Here is a 20,879-nt window from a genome sequence, read left to right as displayed (position 1 = left end):
TACAAATTATAACATTTCTGTGTGTTTCTATGGACCTGTTTGTGTTAGGCAAGTGTTAATTCATGTTTTGGGAAGAAAACTATACCCATTGGGTCGTTTCTGACACCCTCTTTGCCACTTTCTGTCCGGTACTGTATATTTATTGCTGTGCCATTAAAATTTACAACCCTAAACCTAAGCAGCTAAAACAAAGTTATAACACTATAGTTTTTTTTTTTTTTTTTGGTTATAATGGAATTCTGTGATATTGAACTCAGTTTTCAACAACATGTAAGAAAGTTAAGATGACGTTAAGCCCCATGAACGCCGCTAGAGCAGTCGTGTTGGTAGAGGATGACCGCAGTTTACGTTATGTGGCTCAGGTGTTGCATACAAATCCGTCGACGGTTTCACGTACAGTGCAAAGGTACAAGGAACTTGGTTCATATTCTCGAAGACCGAGATATGGTAGGAAAAGGTCAACTTCTTGCTACAGATCACCAGTTCTTGCGCCTTCAAGTGCTGCGTAACTGCCACATCACTGCGGTCGAAGCCAGAAATCGACTAGACTAAGTGCGAGATGTGAATGTCAGTGAGTGGACTGTGAGGAGGAGGTTATATGATGCTGGCCTGATATCCAGAAGATCTGCCCTTGGCTCAGAACTTACAAGACAACATCGTCAAGCTTGCTTACAATTTTCAAAGGAACATCAGGACAAACAATGGGGAACAGTTTTTTCCTCATATGAGTCCCAATTCTGCCTCAGATCCTCAGATGGAAGAGAAAGAGTGGGAGGACTGGAGAAAGGTATTCTCCATGCAACTTATCATCAAGGACAGCATTTCAGGGCGGTTCAGTGATGGTGTGGACAGACATCAGTTTGACTGCACGAACGAATCTTGTTTTGTGGAAGATGGGTCTCTTACTGCCCATCGCTACATTGAAGAAATTCTTGGGCAACATGTTCTTCCTTTTGCATCATTTATTGGTGACAATTACGTGCTCATGCAGGACAATACACGTCATTGCGTGGCGCGATGCGTCCTCCAGTACCTCAATGAAGTAGGGATCCAACTCATGCAATGGCCGTCACGCAGTCTGGATCTTAACCCAATTGATCATCTGTGGGACATTTTAGGAAGAAATGTCCGTCAACATGCTGTAGATATTCTTCAAGAGCTACGGAGCCATGTATGCGACACATGAGCCACATAACGTAAGCTGCGGTCATCTTTTTCCAACATGACTACTCTAGCGGCGTTCTCGGGGTTTAACGGTATCCTAACTCTCTTAAATGTTGTTTAAAACTGAGTTCAATACCACAGAATTCCATTATAAGCAAAAATATAAAACTATAGTGTTATAACTTTGTTTTAGCTGCTTGGGTTTAGGGTTGTAAATTTTAATGGAACAGCAATAAATATACAGTACCGGACAGGAAGTGCCAAAGAGGGTGTCACAAACGACCCAATGGGTATACTTTTCTTCCCAAAACATAAATTAACACTTGCCTAACACAAACAGGTCCATAGAAGCACATAGAAATGTTATAATTTGTATTAAAAATTGATATTTCAAATTTATTAAAGTGTTGCGTTTTTTTTTTTTTTTTGCTCGGCAGTGTATTATAACAATAATAATAGCAGTAATAAAATATATAATATATAAATACAAGTAAATACTGAAATTGTAAACTTCCACTAGTAGCCTACTTTATTGATGTTTCTACATGTTATATGTGAGAAAAAGCGAGATTAGTACATTTAGTACATTGATAATTCAAAAGCCGTAATTAAATTCCATCAATATCTAATGTGAAGTCCACACCTGTGGAGTAACGGTTAGCGCGTCTGGCCGCGAAACCAGATGGCCCGGGTTCGATTCCCGGTTGGGGCAAGTTACCTGGTTGAGTTTTTTCCGGGATTTTACTTCAACCCAATATGAGCAAATGCTGGGTAACTATCGGTGCTAGACCCCGGATTCATTTCACCAGCATTATCACCTTCATCTCATTCAGACGCTACATAACTTAAGGTGTTCATAAAACGCCGTAAAATAACCTACTAAAATAAAATAAATAAATACATCTAATGCCAACTCTCTTAAACACAACACAATAGTAATATACGTTACAAGAGCGGTATGTTGACGTTTTTATGGTCGAGGAAAAAATTGAAAAAGCGAAACGTAGTTGAGCTTTTTTTTATTTCCGAGAACATGAAAACAAACATACCGCTCGTGTATCGTACATTATTTTGTGCGAAGATCGTTTATTACGTACCTGAAAGACGAATTTCTAATTAGTTGCAATGAAATCTCCATCTTGGTTTCTGTTTAATGACGGCAACTTCGGAAAACCAAAATATCTTTCTTTAACATTGTTGCTATAAAATGTTTTCTGTGTTTACTATACTCCAGCAGGCCGTGATATACGTCTGTCTTTTTTCCCCCTAGTCTATAAATGTGAACTTAAAACAAACGGTAAGGTTATGTAATGATTTTTTTTCATTTTAATATTTTAACAATATTATTTATATAACATATTGCAGTAATAACATCGGCATCTGGAATCTTTTTTATTTTTTCACGGCTTCCTTAATGTTACTTGTATCAGGAATGCAATAAGTTTCGTAGAGTAGTAGACTTTACTTAATTTTTGCAAATGTTTAAAAACAATAATTAACATGGCAATTTAGGTGAAATTGCAGTGGTAAGTTTCCAATTTATAATTATTACTATGTTAAACGTCTCTAAAAATAATATGTTAAAAGCCCAAAGCAGTAAAATGAATGTCGCGCTTAAGCGGTAAGAAGAGGGAAATTGTTATGTGTGTTACGTTGGGAATACTGAATGTGGTATTTCACACTTACCGCGTATTGGTTCTGTGCGGAAAACAAGCAAATACGCACGATCTCGCACAAATACAATTTTACAGTTGTTAAGATAGTAGAACAGTATGTTGTCTTCGATTATCTCAGTATTGAAAAAGAATGACTTACTGCCTTTTAACAACGACCGATTGAAATAGACTAAAATATATATTTTTTCTATATATAGCGTCGATGAATTTATATTTCGTCTGCAAGGTCAGGTCAGGAGGGAATTTGAACGGTCATAGAGAATTTTGTCAAGCACGTGTTTAAGTACGCTACAGAAATACCCATTGAAACGCAGGCTTTCAGCCAGTTTAAGGAACTTTTTGTTCTTTTATGTTGAAAATGGTAGCTAATTAGTCTTTTCCAGTACCTATTCCTGAACGACTTTTCAGATAGTTTTTCCCTGATGGTTTTGAACGGCAGCTTAGTTGATGTTTTTGTGATTTTATTATGTTACCATAACTACATGTGTTTTTCTTTTAACTAATGTCGAGCACTTGACTCGCGTTATTCAGCCAAGCGTCCCCGAATAGTAGGCGTGCGCTGAAGCTTGTAGTGTTTTCAGCCGCCATGAAGGCGTTGTTCTTGGTACACCATAGGAGGCAAATTATGTAACACCGTTTGATGAATGATTTATGGAGCATTGGTTGAATTGTTGTGAGGAAGACGGGAGTTCCCCGCGAAAACTTACCACAAAAATGTCTTTGTATACCACAAATTCCATTTGGCCCTGTCGGGATTCGAGCCAGGGTTATCGGCAGAGAAAGCCGACGCTCTAGTTGTTCGGCTAACTGCGTGCAAGTCCTTATTATACGCATTGGTTTGATACACATTAACATGGGCACTTGTTTTTCCAGAGAGGAAAGAATATACTGTAACTACGTACTGTTTTTGTATTAAATTGTTAATTATGTAAATATATTAAATTATAATATTATATATTATAAATTATAAGAACAATATATCATACAGGGTATTTGAAGAGGTAAAGTAAACTACCTAGAACAGTGATGTCAAAGCAAGCGCATTTTTCTGACCTTGACGTCGTGCGCGGGCATCAAGCGCTAAGTATGGAAAGAGGAAGGGTTGTGTATATGAATAAGCAGCCTGTTGGATTAAGAAAACAGTAGTGCACAAACTTCAAACAGAATGTGAAATTTTATGTCGTTATTTTTTATATGGCTTATTTGGGTTTGATATTATCTATATTGTCTGTAAAACAGAATTACTGATACCAATTTCTTAATATTGCAGATGTGTTTTAAATGTTAATAATATAATAAAGAGTTAAGAAGGAATATTCATATAAATTCCGTAGTAGTACAATTATACAGTACGAAATGGATGAAACACATAATTCATAAAGAAAGTGATATTCCAAAGAAAGAGATTGAGTATGACATGATAAGTTGGAATTGATATTGATGGTACCTTTGGCGTTATAAAAGTAATCAATAAACTAATAAAACAATATTACATTACAAAGCAAAGTTACCTATGTGCTGTATATGTTTTAAGTGTAACTAATATTCCATAACAAAACTCTTATCGCATTATGCTTTTAAGGCGATATTGGTGAACAACTTCCTATCATCAGAATATTAAATTATTTTCTCGAAATATGCTGAAGCTATAGAGCTGACTTTTTACAACACATGGGCACGTATCTTTTGCTTAAGATGTAACAGTAGTTGCTTTGTTAATTCATTTCCTTACAAACAATTTCCATGCTAATATTTTCAAAATTTTCAATACACTATCTTCAGTAATACGTATACACGGTATATTAGATTTACGAAAACATTCTGTAAGGCTACTAAATAAATAGGCCTATATCTGAAAATTTTACTTTTCTATAAAAAAAAAGCTGAGAAAATATTTCTTTTGAATAAATAATCAAACTTGTAAAAATGAGCATTCAAAGTAAAACTTACGTTCTTATAATGCACTTATATTTCTCAAACAAATCTAAAAATTAACATGGATACAGTTTTAATAAGTTCTCTTTCCTTTATCTATTGAATCAGTGCTGGCCATCCCTAATATAGCTCGACCAAGCGACATATACTACCTCTTTCGTCTGTCTCTTTACTTTCCGCTGTAAAACGCTCAGGCTCTCCTGAGCTCTAAAGCGCGCTCTTGCTCCTATGGGCATCAATTGACATGGCTGACCTAGAAGGTGAAAGAGGAAGTCGTGTGGAATAAGCAATCTAAGTTTTTCTTACATTCGTTACGGTTATGGTTTAATAAATGTCGAAGGGTTAAGTTTCATCTCCGAGAACATTATAAAAAGAAAAAAAATTATTTAAACCATGTAATATTTATAAATTTTATCTGAATTAATACCGCAAATTATTTGAAGATATACCTTTATAAACACACAACATGTTAACGTTTATCTGATTGAGGTTCTGACTGATATGTACATCTATTATCAGGTAGTAGACGTACATTTCACTTGACGATATGTGTCAGAAGAACAATCGTTTGTATGAATCTGAAGCCTGATTAGTGTAACATGTAGATAATCGGCGATGTATGCAATGGAGGGGGAAAGACAATGACCATTCTACCGCATTATCCCTTGGCCTAGTTGCCTCATAAGTGGTGCCTTGTTGATATCACTTGTGAGGTTCAGACCTGTCTTCGGACAGTTGGCTAAACAAACGATATGTTAAAGAACGTGTTATACAGAGTGATTTATATAGAACTGACACATTTCTTTCTTTAATTATTCTGTTGGAAATTCATTCAATGACCCAATTTTAGCACCAAATTAAGCAGAATGTTCTGGAGTTTCGATTCCTTGTCACTAGATGCGCAGATGTTTATGTTTTATTCCTATTGTTGGCAGCTGTTTTCGACATTTTGTGTCAACGTGAAAATGCAGTACACATTAAATCAAAGACTCTTCCTTGTGAAGCAATACTGGATTACGAATTCAATTACAGCTACTCAAAGGGCATACCAGAGAGAATTTGGTGTTCGCAATCCTCCCAAAAGAAACACAATACTGGGACTGGTAAACAAATTGGAAACAACTGGATCTCTGGTGAGTGAAAAGGGCAAGCATCGTTCATCTAGGCTTCCCACGGTTGTTGTTGACGTAAGAGCACGACTGGAGCTGAGTCAAGGATATTTTCAGCAAGATGGCGCTACATGCCATACATCAAATGAATCCATGGAACTAATTGCAAGTTTCTTTGACGACCGAATAATTTCCAGGAATCTGTGGCCACCGAGATCTCCGGATTTGACAACGACGGACTTCTTTCTATGGAGTTACTTAAAAGACAGGGTTTACGCCACACATCCCCAGACATTGGACGATCTGAAGCACAACATCACACAGGAGATTCAAGCTATTGACAACAGAGTCCTCCAACGAGTGGTCAGTAACATGGAACGACGTGTTGAGTTGTGCCTTATGCAGGATGGAGGACATTTTCAACATTTGCTATAGAGGTAAATAATCTCCCAAAATTCCTCTACATTTTAGGTATATTAAGTTGTCGCTAGCACAATTCGTTTTGAAACAATTAATGAAAGAAATGTGTCAGTTCTATATAAATCACTCTATATATTAGATGGCACTCCAGCGCATTTCATGCGCCAGGTAACTCAGTGGTTAGACCAGCACTATCAAAACGATATAGGAAGGAAAAGTCCTGTGTCATGGTCAGTACGGTGATCTAATTTAACACCATTGGATTTTTTCTTTGGAGTTTGATGAAGGCAGTGGTGTATAGCTGCACGAAAGACGATAAAGACCAACATGTGCAAAACATTCATGCAAATGCTCTGTCTGTATAACATCATTTCTGATACATGAGGCAGGCCTATATTTTCTCTTGTTACACACTTTATATTTCCGAGTGCTCCATTATTACTTTATCTTCATTTCGCTTCTCTGCATTTTCTGTAAGTCTAGCTTGAAGGAGATATTCCATGTAATGCATTGTCATTACAAAATATGAGTAAATAATGTGTGAGCTTGTTATTGAATCTTAGCCTGAACCTTAAAAAAATACAAAGAATATGGTTAAAAAGCAGAAGGGAAAAATCATATAGAATTTTGATAGAGGAGAAAAGAAAATTACAAAAAGAGCTAAATTTGAATTGCAGTGTAGGGAAATTTACTCAGTCTTTACTGCGAATTGTTCACGCTTCAATTCGCATTTTGCATTGTGCCTCGGGCTTCCTAGATCGTTATTGGGATATGGAGGGAAATTTCAAACTGTCTGTTACGGGAGGGACGTCGGTTGATAACTTTCCACTGCCTTGCGGGTCTGCTAAGTCAGCATTTCTTACAACATTACCCACAAACTTATAACCGTAAAATCGTTATGTCGAGGTCACAACCACTTCTAAGCTACTTATCCTGCCTATAACATACTCTCACAACTCAGAAGTGTCTGAAAACTGTGTGTTATGGAGCGAAAATAAAAGTTTACACCCTCTGCTCACAGTCCGCTATAGAAGGAAGGTAATTCCCTTTGTGAGCACAAGGAAGAAGGTTCTTAAGTCAACGAATCTTGAAATGTATCCCTGAAATTGACTGAAACAGTAATTGACCTGAAATATTTGTAGTTATGGACTGTATAAATATTACATAAGAACATTTAGCATTATAGACAGGTTGTTACTAGTCATTTCTGTGTTAAACTTCTCAGAGACTTGCAACGATTATGCTAAAAATCCGTGGTGCGATAGCCCATGTAGGACCAAGGTCTACCAACCGGATGCTGACCTCACGTCCACAAGCATCAGCAAAGGTGGACAATCATACAACCAGATCGTAGGTATCGTGTGGTTAGCACGATGATTCACCCAGCCGTTACCAGCTAGCTTTTGTAACCGGAGTTTGCTACCTATCGTAGTTCCCCAAATGTTTGTATCGTCTGTTAATCCTTCCTCACGTCTCTTTTTGCCGAAGGCCTAATATTCGTATAATAGGCGTAAATATGAGACCAGCGTCACTGCAATCAGAAGAAATCCAAATTATGTACTACTACTACTACTACTACTACTACTACTACTACTACTACTACTACTACTACTACTACTACTACTACTACTACTACTACTACTACTACTACTACTACTACTAAACATTTAGATACCATTCTTTTGCTTAATAGGGAAGTGATGAGTAGGGCCGTGACATGTATATTTGTATTAGTTTGAGGTGAACATACGACGCCGGACGGAATGTAATCGGCGTTTCAAGTGCAGACAGCGGAAGCGAATTTGACACACGCCTAAGCAAGCGCGTTCCGTGTTTTGTATACGATTATTGCGTGTTATAAAATCAAGACAATGCGATTATTGTATATAAGGGTTAATATCGGAAAGGTCTAAAATCTGGTGAGGTTGAGAAATCATACCTAAATTGTCACAAATTTGGTAAAACATAAGTCTGAAAAGATAGGCTATATATATATATATATATATATATATATATATATATATATATATATATATATAATATTTAGAGTTTTGCATTACAATTTTAGAATGCTGAAAAGATATATGGTATACAATTTTGCTTTCCCTATATTGAACTCTTACATTCATTTATTTATCACATCTATTCTGTACCTTACTTTCCTTGCATGTTGGTTTCGGTTCCTGCTGCAATAAACAACAAGATTCATTTTCAAAGTTTCAAATGAAAATGATCCCCTTTTAGATCGGCTGAAACCAAGGGCGCATATGTGAAATATTTCACATCATCCATTTCTACATCAAGTTTATAATAACCGCACTTATCTGACAAAACTCTTGCAATTTTCCATAATGTATTGAAACCACAGTTTTTTTTTTTTTTTGTATTGCTGTGTTCATTTTCGCACACACTTTTTTTGCTTATATCATCTTGCGGACCATATATCTAAAACTGTAATGCAAAACTCTAAATATTAAAACAATATATATATATATATATATATATATATATATAATATCTTTTCAGATTTATGTTTTACCATATTTGTGACAATTTAAGTATGACTTTCAACAATTATTCTCAACCTCACCAGCATTTTAGACCTTTCCGATATTAACCATTATATACAATGATTGTATTGTCTTGATTTTATAATACGCAGTAATCGTATACAAAACACGGAACGTACTTGCTTAGGCGTGCGTCAAATTCGCTTGCGCTGCCTGTACTTGAAACACGTCGACTACAGTCTGTCCGGGGCGTCGTATGTTTACTTTCAAACTAATACAATATACCGATGTCACGGCCCTAGTGATGAGTCTTACTGTTCCTTCACTGATGTTTTAGTCAGTGAAAAGGAGTACTGTCTGTACCAAAGACGTTATATTCTGTCTGTACAGGTTGCAGCCAGTGAAGCCTGCGTATCGGCACACTCAACACGAAGCCAAGCGCTGTTGCAAAACGTTATTTGAAAAAAAAAAACACGGGATAATTAGTTCCTTACATGCCAGTTGAAACTAAGTTTCGTGCTGGGATTACCAGACATCCCAGTTCCCCGGAGACAGTTCCCGAATTTGTTTTTTTTTCTCCCAGAATAAAATTCGTCCCCGGAATATACTCGAATTTAATAATTTGTCCCCAGATATGCTCGGATTTTAAGTTTAATTATCATAATTTTATGAAAATACTGTTGAATATCTCATTACCTGAGGTATTCGTTAACAAGATAAGCTATCTGTGGCATGTATTAATAGGCTACTTCTAAGATGTCTTCCAGAAAGAGAAACATTTGAAGAGGCAGTAGGCTACACTATTTTTCTTCCAATTTATATGGACTTGACCTGGATGAAATAATTTATTTTATAAAACTTCTGGCTTGAAGAAATATGCGACTTCAGAGAAAATAGCAAAGTGGAATAAAGAAAATGCTGACCTTTTCTCAAAATGGAGTGAATTTTTTTTTTTTTTTTTAATTTTCTCTGAGAAAATTATTTTGCAGAAGTTGATTGAAATATCTCCGTGACTTCCTGGAAGTAATGCTTGTGTGTAAATAGAATTAATATTTTAATTGTTTAAGGTGTGTAAAACAATAAAGTGAATGACAAACTAACAGAAATGTTAAAAGTAGTTTCTTCATATAACCTAATACCGATATCTGTCCCCGAAAACTGCGAAAAAAATCTGTTAACCTCAGATTAGAGCAGGGTTCGTCAGTACAGAGCACGCTGGGGCTAGCATCTCTTACCCGCTGAAAACGCAGCGCACCATAGTGTACTGCGTAGCTGCTAGCGGGTATGCTCTCTATATCTCCCTGCTGCACGACGGTGTATATGGGACGGCACCGCGTACCCATTGCATATTTCAGCTAGTGCTGACGACCACTGGATTAGAGTGTAAACCAGTTATCATGTGGCGTCCTTCAGATTCTGTCTTGAAATATTGATAGTGATGTTGAAAATGAACCTTGTGTGTCACCATTTAGACGCGGTAAATCCATACATTCACAGTCAGCTAAAGTCATTAAAAATGTACATAAATATTTTAAGGAGAAAGGAGGACAATGACATGATCTATTTGCAAAAACCATAGATGCGATAGGATCAACGTGGTTCAGTGATTCTGTAGTATATGAACTCGTAAGTACTTCTAGCTTTGCTACGAATAGCGACAAAAATTGTATCTATAGTCAGGAAGATTTCATCCATTTCTCTTCAAATTAGGCTATTTGTCGTCCTCCCTTCTTAAAATATTTACACACATTATGAATGATTTTAGCCGATTGTGTGTATGGTTTTACCACATCCATTTGGTAACGCACAACGTTCATTTTCATCATCACCATAGGTAGGAAGTTCGTACTAAAACAGTAGATTTCAGCTGAATACAGCGAGGAGTATAGATGTCACCAGCCTCGCCTCTCCCTGCTACAGACGATACGCAGTTTACATAAACAACGCATAGTATCATTCTGTGGAGCTGTGTAGAGTCGTGAATAGTTTGAAGAACATTGTTAATTTATATTAATATTTTATGATCTGAACAAAAGGAGCTATTCTGTTATTATTGCATTATTTACGCAGTGTTAATATTATGCATGATTTCAAATAAGTAAATTCGTCTGCTATTAAATAATTAAGCAAACAGGAGTGTGGAATTATTCTTCGTTAAATGTTGTCTCGTTCTGCTATGCATTCGGTTATGTTAGAGTCCAAATTCAACATCGGAATTACGATACGAACTTCCTACCTGTCATTACAATAGAAATTTTCTTGAAACCAATTATGGGTTTAATATTACTGTATGTGCCACATACGAGATACATTATTAGATTCACAAAGTAGTTGTTCACCTGATGACTGTAAGAAAAATACCGTATCACATTTTAGATTTGTTGCAGTAACGTCTTCTGACGTAGAACGAATATTTTCAGGATACGAATATTATTTCTTTTTCTGAACATAAAAGGAGTATTTCTTTTGATAAAATGAAAATGTTCATTGTTATTTGTTATAATGAGGCTAGAATGATAATTGTATACTTTGTATGTTATTTTTATATGTATAGGTAAATTATTTTAGATTAGTAATTACGAAGGTTATACAGTAATTACAAATTGTTGTTTTTATATAATTCGTTTATTTTCTTGGTCTAAGGCTGTGGACGATTGGAGCACACATATGGTTACCGTCCAGCTGTACTACACGTTTGTCGTTCTGGTTCATTGACATTGAGAGCTGCGCTACTAGACATTTCATTCGGTAGAGATATAATCCAAGCTCACACAACTTAACAGTTTTGATACCAACTTCCTAGCTCTGATCGTCACTGTCAATATTTCGAGACGCAGGCTTCCAAGGACGTCACATGATGAAGCTAGCTTACACTTCAACTAATCCCAGCACAAAACTTATTTTCAACTCATATGCGAAGCATAGAAACTAAATAGCCTCTTCTTCAAATAAAGTGTTGCAACAGCGCTTGGTTTCTTGTAACTGTCGCGTACTTCACTGACTGCAACCTGTACAGATAATGTAGTACCACAGTCTAGTACAGGGATGCAGAACTGGCGAGAGAGGGGTGAAAAGCATGGAGAAAGCGTTGGTTCCCCGTCCACAGTCCACCGGCGTTGAATGACGTATCTGTGGCCCGTACGCAGTCACATAAGACAGACACTGAATACAAATCCTCTTCCCTACAAAATCAATGACGCGGGGATGGAAGGAAGGGGCGAGTGACGTATCCGATGAGTGACGCAATGCAAAAATTGTCGCCCAGTTCTCCAAGTCTGGTCTAGTATATACAGTCACGAAGCTTAAGTGGTTGAGGTTACTAGGAACAATGGACTGTGCCGATACTATTTCGCATTGTCTGTGATGAGGCGATAGTAGCGATCCTAGTGGTTAGCAACTATCTATGGATGCATGTTCCCTACGGATTGAGCTTCGTGACTATATACTAGACTGTGGTAGTTAAAACATCAGTGAACGGACAGTACTTCTTTGGGAATTGGGTTTTGTTTGTGAGCGAAGGTTATGTGGAACATTAACTAAGTGGCCAAAAGTTTATCCATTTGTGAATATCTTACACTGGCTTACAGTACTTTCAAAAGTAAGGACAGACTGAAACAAAGTGCAGCCTTTGAGAGTAAATTACCATAATCCGTACCAAAGTAATATTCCGGTACTACTATTGTCCTTGTCTGTATAATATCTCAAAGTAATCAGAGTTTTGAACTCATTTTATTGATGCTTCTGTTTTCTGGTTGTAAAGTGCAGTCGAACTAAGTGAAAATCGATTTGTTTGCCTGTAAATGACTAATGGAGAGTGCTTTGTTTCCAGTAACTACTGCCTCGCAACTAATCTTTTGAAAGGGTGTGCAGTATTGATTACAGCATTCATATAACGGAGAACTCCGGAAACTCGGGACAGTGGTACTCCTCCTCTACATTTTATCATTCTTATATGCTTTTGTAGCAAATTGCTTCTGATGATCGTCTTGCCTTGTCAATTAACTGAAAGCTAAAAATCAAATCATAATTCTCTGGAGTTACAATCTAGGCGTCTGCAACTAGAGGCACAGCCACATCTAGATCTGTATAACCTTCCGTCGCTACTACTATTACCTCTTTATCTTGATGTACTGTATTAGACGCATACAAAAAATACATGAAATAAACAGGTAAAAATTAGATTGTTTTTAAAGTTTTACATTGGTAGGTATTATCCAAGAAAGCTTGAATACAGAAAAAATAGTTACCAATAAAAATTGAGACATAAATGAAGGGTTCAGAACCCTAGTGGGCCAATCGCCATTTACTAAAACCGTAGAAAACAAGGGTTAAAATGAAGTTATTACCATGATTCATTGGAAACATACAGCAAGTAATATACACATTCAAACTAAATGATATGTCAATCTTCATTAAACTATGGTATTCACTTAACTTTAACCCTTGCTTTCTCCGTTTTTAATAAATGGCACTTGGCGCATTATGGCTCTGAATCCTTCAAATATAAGATTAGAAAATATTAAAAATTTGCATTTCAGTAGCCATTTTGTCAGGCGGTTGAAATTCACGTGCTTGGAAAGTCTCTTAGTTATCTTCAGCTAGGCCTATACATCAAATTCCAGCTTCGGCCCATCTCACCTGGACTTATGTTGACAGAAACGGAACATATTCCAACGACCTTGCAAGACAGCTGACAGTTGACATTCATCTGGATAAGAGAGTTAACATCAGTGTGCTTGTATTTAGTGTATGGTATGACACATTTACTTTGCGTTCGCAAACAACCAAACAAGTAGAAAGGTTAGTTGCGTAGTCATATAACGGAATATTTTACGCCGTTCGGAAGAATAATTTTGCGTTTTTCTAATGTAGGCTGTAATAATAATAATAATAATAATAATAATAATAATAATAATAATAATAATAATAATAATAATAATAATGACTATGATGATAAATAATAGTAATAATACTTACTTACAAATGGCTTTTAAGGAACCTGCAGGTTCGTTGCCGCCCTCACATAACAGCCATCGGTCCCTATCCTGTGCAAAATTAATCCAGTCTCTATAATCTTATTCCTTTGCTGTGATTGTGCCAGAGAATCAGTCCCATTCCGAGGCTTATTGTATGGATTCGTAACAAGCTGTTTTTTTACGGTGATGGGTTGTTAGCCCTTCGCCCAACTCCCAAGCTGGAGGACTACCCATTATCGGCTGTCCACGACTGCTTATTCAATATATCGCAGCTACCCTCTATATCTGGAGGCCGTCTCCTTTATTCGTAAACTGAGGACACGCCATGCCGTGGTGGTAGGGACCCACAATACATGGAATAATAGTAATAATAATTCTTTTATTTAACCTGTCAGAGTTAAGGCCATTGGACCTTCACTAACACTCAACCAGGAGTAAAATTGCGATACAAATAATATTACAAATATACCAAATGTAATACATAAAAATATAAAGCGATAATCATAATACAATGTAAACAATAAGTGCATAGAAATGGGACAAATATATAACATATAGAAGGAAAGCAAAAATCATAATAAAATATTAATACGGAGTCAAAATGAGTAAGATATTTACAATGCTTAGACATTCACAATGCAATCCACTGAGACGTCATAAAATCACAATCAATATCATACATTCTTCTGAAAATGTAGACCTACTGTTTAACCCGTAACTACAAAATTGGGAGTAAAAGTGACTACGTCATTTCATTGTTGTGATTTCTTTTATGCAAATCTATTTCCTCTACCCCCTGTACCTTCTTAATTCCTTTAAATTAAACCTTCTACAATTTAATAATAATAATAATAATAATAATAATAATAATAATAATAATAATTATAATAATTATAATTACAATTATTTTTATTTGAAAGGTAATAATGGTACACTTTTGGTAGGCACTCCGGAGGAAGCAAAAGCTTGTGGCCGGGAGTGGAGTTTACATTAAATAATTAAAAAGTAATATTACATGCTTAAGTGTACACTAAAATAATTATTTGTTTAATCTAATTGATCAAATATAAGTACCCAAAAGTAAAGTGAAAAATATCAAAATAACAATACAAGAAATACAATGAAATTATATCGGGTAAAACACAGAAGAGTTGGTTAACTAGAAAGTACAAGTGGAAAAATGGCCCCTTTAAACAATAATAAAGTAAAACGAAAAAGTATTTACAGGAACAATTCCAGTTAACATCTTTTCATTAGTAATTTGTTGCTAAACTTAGCGGCGCGCTGTATTCAATCCATTTGTTAGTTTCGAGTAGCTATAACAGTAAAATATGCATTAATACTTTAAAAAATGAGAAGATATATTAAACCCAAATATGCTTTATACATAGCTTTGCCAAAAAAAAAAAAAAAAAAAAAAAAAAAAAAACCAACTAAAAACATCCTAAAATGCAGCAGTGAACTGTACTGCATACATTTGAAATTATGAAATTTTAATAGGGTAGATACTAAGTTTAAGCACTGTAATTCAATAAACTTCTATTAAAACATGCTGCCAAATGTCTCCACATCGTTATCATATTGACATCCATTACCAAGGAATTTTTCTCTTAATAGTCATCTCCTTCGGGTGGATTTGCACCCGTGGTTCTTGATTCCAGAGCCAAGCAAGGTAACCACTGTACCTCCGAGTATGACAAGTTCGCAAGAATAGATCGGAATGACGTGTCCGTTGAGTGAGAATGAAGGGCCGCGTGGGCAAGATGGATTTGGGATTATCATTGACTCTAAAAATAGCCTATACGCGAGCTTCGTTCCCATCTTGCTCTACTGGGAACATGTTTTCATTGAGCTGGGATGTTGCACACTTTGTGATTGTCGCACCAGGTGACCTCTCTCAGCGTCCTGACATCCCATTTGCCACGTACGGTGTCGCTCAATTTTCTGACATCTTTACATTACTGTGGACACATGTTGTGTTGATGTGAGAATGGAGTTTTTTTGGTTATGTGGGAAGTACATTCTCACACGGACATATTCGTATAATTAGGTACATACATTTTCCATTTTGTATCGACTTTCTGATTTACATTGTGCTGTAGAAAAAGTTTTCTAGGAACGTGTTTCTTTCTTGTTAAAATGTGATTTGCAGTTAGTTTATTTATATATTTGATGGATTCAATTTGTATGATCTCATTGACTTAGTCTAGAAGGAAAGTTAATAAACTCATTTGCACTTATCTACAAAAATCAAATAAAAAAATATATAATTTATACACACTACAACAAAAATTGGCAGGGGTATTAGGAAATAAAATGATTGCGTGAGACATCAATATTCGAATTAGAGTAATAAAATGCAATATGTACTTTTATTTTCATTGTTGTGCATTTTATTAGATACTCATGTATATAGGCCTACATAACCCATGGCACTCAATATTTACATGGCTGTTGCCTACACAATTGAAGAATGTAATCCCAAAACGTGTGAAGTCCATTTTTATGGAAGCACTGGGTTAGTCTTTTTTATCTACTGGTCTACGGACTGAACGAGTTTTTAAGTAACATACACAATAACACAAAATTTTAGACGAGGATTGGCGTTGTTTTGGAACAAAACCAGCTTAAAATAAAGGGTAATTTAAAAGGTAAGGTCAACTGGTGAGGAGATGATTCAGGACGACTTTTAGAGCAGGAAAGTTCTTTGTCATTTTATTTATTTCCAGCCGTCTCAGAGTTATAACAAGTGAAAAATTTACTCAAAACTTACAGTACAATACTTACTTACAATAATTAATTAATAATTGCAGTATTTTATAGGAGCAGCTGCACAAAAGTCCTCCGTTTGCACGCAAACGTGCCTGGGCGCTTTCCCTTACTGTGCTGGTCACGAGATCTAACAGTCCGTTTCGTAGTCTGATATCTGTTGCAGCTAGAGCAGATGATCTGACTATAATCTCTATAGCGTACAACTTTTCTTTCATAAAAACCATACAAATCACTCCAGAAACGTTAAGTCAGGGGACCATGCTGGCCAATCACATTTCACTGCGTGTGTTCCATTGTAATTTCATCAATGGTGGAAATCATGCTTTGTAAATAAACCTAGATTCAAACAACTAACGGTAAGGCGAATGTCAGGTAATCTAACCACATGGCCAATTCTGGTCAATAAATAGAAGATTATTCACATTAGCAGAAGCAACACTATCGGAACAGCAATGTGGCTTTAGAAGAGGAAGATCTTGTCTAGAAGGAGTCTTCACAACTATTATTAATTGGGAAATAGGCGTGAAGTTAACTTCCCACCTACCCTCTCTTCATAGATTACAAAAAGCGTTCGAAAGAGTACAGGGAAAGAAGCTATGGAACATATTATTATATTATATAAATCTCTGCCTACAACTACACAGTGATTGAAACAAAGCTGTAGTCTTTCGCCCAAACTCTTCGATATGACACATAAATATAACAGCATCACAATCCAAAATGACAATTTTTAATAGTGAAACTTTTAGTGGTACATTTCACATTACAGTTCGCTAATTGATAGCAAATTCATGGAACAAATTTCAAAATTTAATTACGTACACTATTCCTTAAATACCTTACGTCAGATCGGGATAAAAAAAAATCCATATTCCACCTCACCTGCGAGACCGTATGAAGAACTTTACGTAATGAAACAAGGAAATATAGCCTATCCAAATGAAATTGTATAAAATTATGACAATTCCAAAGTTATTATATGGACCAGAGTTCTGGACTATGAAGAAATTTCATATACAGAAAATACAGTCTTCAGAAATGAAATTCCTAAGAGCAATGGTAGGCTACAGATTGCTAAACAAAAAAGAAATGAAGACATGAAGACATAAGGAAAGAATCAGCAATAGATAAACTGACCGCAAAAACCTACCAATGTAGAACACAGTGGACACGGCATACGAGCTTATTACAGACTAGCCGTACCCTTGCGCTCCGCTGCACCCGTTAGAAATAAATATAAAGTAATTACATAATTAAAATAGGGCATTTGATCCAGGGAAGATTCGTGTTTGATAGAAGGATAAATCGTTTAATATGTTACTTAATTAAAATTGTATTTAAATAATTAAAATGCGATCATTTTGGTCCAGAGATCACTCATTTGGTGCAATGACAATTCCTTTAACATGTTTCTTAATTTTTATTACATGCATCCATACTTTAATGAAGACTGACATATCATTTAGATTTAATGTGTATACTTTATTTTACTTGCTATATGTTTCCATTGAATTATGATAATAACTTAATTTTAACCCTTGTTTTCTACGTATTCAGTAAATGGCGCTTGGGCCACTATGGTTCTGAACCCTTCAAATAACTTAAATAAGTTATATTATATTATATTATATTATATTATATTATATTATATTATATTATATTATATTATATTATATTATATTATATAAAAATGTGTTGATAACGGATGTACACCGATAAGTAAGTTTTTAATTTGTTATGGGGGCTCTTGAATCTCAGGAGGAACAAATTTTATTTTACAACAGCGCAACATAATCTGCTTGGCTCATTACCCAATTTTTTTGCATTGCATTTAATGCATGTGTATTTTAACACGCTTCAATTGAGCATAGTTAAAATTTGGATTATAAAATAATGGAATGCTAAGCTAACATATTATTACTGCTTACTAAATCAATACACTCTTGCGGTTCGTTAATTCTCTGAGATAAACATTATTTTAAGAAATACAGGAAACGAATACACAGAATAGCCTATCAAGTTGTTTGTGCATAAGAAGCTATTTTAAACTTACCTGTCCTCAATTCACTCCGAAGTTACTGTAATAACATTATAGCATTATGTCCATATAGAGAAACTACACTTTCCAATGGTGAAATAATAATTAATTACACAAATCGGTTAATTTAGCTTCCGATATTACTTCATACAAACACAGAAACATTCTCTGTAGGCTATGATTCATAGCTTTCGATTGTTGTTGACCAAGGCCCCTTATAGACGAATTCATTTGTTTATTTCATTACACCGCCTTAAATGGCAGTTATTTTAATTTTGAAACACATTTATCTCATTAAATATCAGTCCTATCAAAATTTTTCAAAGAATAAAACTTATCGGAAATGATTTTTAAAGAAATGTTTGTTATGTAACATTTTTCACAAAAATCAATAATAAGCGAGATATTTCGATTTATTTAATTCAGACCCCCTTATAACCCCCTTTAAAATAATTTATTTTGAATGCCATATGGCCTAAAATCTAAGTTACAACGAACTTAATTTATATTCCAATTTTCATCGAAATCGGTTCAGCCATTATCGCGTGCAAAGGTAACAAACATACAGACAGACAGACAGGCATACAAACAAAAATTTCAAAAAAGCGATTTTCGGTTTCAGGGTGGTTAATTATATATGTTAGGACCAATTATTTTTGGAAAATCGAAAATTACCAGAAAAATTTCGGCTACAGATTTATTATTAGTATAGATGTACAGCAGGGTACCGAGAACAGTTCTACACTACACACCATTTGGCAGAAGATATTTGGGACCGTTCGAGAGATGAGCAGACGAATAAACTATTGGTACAAGTTTGGAGTCGGAACGGATCCGCAAGAAAGTAATCCTTGACGTTGATGATTATGGTCTCGCTAAAATATTGTCTCGCCATCATCAATTACTCCAGCTCTGGGCACAAGGGGGGAAGTGAAAGGGAGAAACTCAGCCCATTTCCTTTTCGCTTACACTGCCTTATAAACAAAGGCAGAATAAGACTCTGTGCTTCAGTGGTGGATTTTAGGCGGCCAGCGAGAGCCGAAAGTTCGTAAAAACTATGATGCCTGCCTGATACAATCCGTCACTTATCTTCCTGCCTGCTCGTACCGCACCAAAACATGTCTCACGACTCAATCGAGTTATTAGCGCCTAGGCCTGGTTTATTCTATCGATGCTAAGTAACATAGTAATTGATACAGATTCGTTAAACAACCGAAGATAATTTCATTCTGAATTATGGTGTATTGGAGTATTACCACAGTCTAGTATACAGTATACAGCCACGAAGCTCAGTACGTAGTAAATATTTATTTATTTAAATCCACCACCAACAGAAGCAGGCTTCCAATTACAGGTGGCTTACATAGACATATACACAAAATACATAATAAGAAAAAAAAAGCAAACAATACAAACGAAAGAAAGAAAATACACAACGGTAATTGATGCTAGAATACAATATTGCAGTTAATATAGTGCCAAATGTCAATATAATGATGCAAAATTATTTTAAAACTAGAGTAAAAACGTTATAATACAATTTTTCATAATTTAAATATCTAAGGAAATACAATTCTTTTTAATATTATATTAAATTTTTCAACTGTTAAACTGAAATCTAATTGAGAATCACAGTTTAAAGACAGAGAGTTGTAAGTATTATATATAACAAACAACGGAGAGTTCTTGAAGAAAACAGTTCTAGGAATGGGAATAACAAAAGGCTGCCTATGACGTAGATCTAATTCTGTTTTCTTTTAATTAAACTGAAAGAATATAAGAAAATCACAGTTATTCAATATACCGTTAACAGTCTTATAGAGTAAAATTTGACTATATATTAATCGTCGAGATTTAAAGTTTTATAATTAAATTAAAAAAGTAACTGACTATATGAAATTTGCTTGTCAAAAGACGACACGTGATGTTTTTTTAAAATATAAATAACTCAAAAATCTTTTCTGTATCCTTTCTATTTGCATATGATGGGACTGGACTGAGGTGACCATATTACAGACGCATAGTCTAGCTTACTCCTAACTATAGTTTTATATAGAGTATCAATAGTATTTATATATTTTAATTCTTTTGCATTTCTGATTATAAATCCTAATTTTCTATATGCATTAATTATCACATGATTTAAGTGCATTTTAAAACATAAGTTGTGTGTAAAATAAGTACACAAAGCCTTAAATGATTCTACTCTAGGTAACTTCACACCATTCTTTTCATACGAATTTTGAGCAACTGTCTTATTTTTAGAATACGTCATAAAG

This window comes from Periplaneta americana, chromosome 8 (genome assembly GCF_040183065.1).
Source record: "Periplaneta americana isolate PAMFEO1 chromosome 8, P.americana_PAMFEO1_priV1, whole genome shotgun sequence".
Taxonomy (NCBI): domain Eukaryota; kingdom Metazoa; phylum Arthropoda; class Insecta; order Blattodea; family Blattidae; genus Periplaneta; species Periplaneta americana.
Note: the sequence above shows the minus strand (reverse complement) of the source record.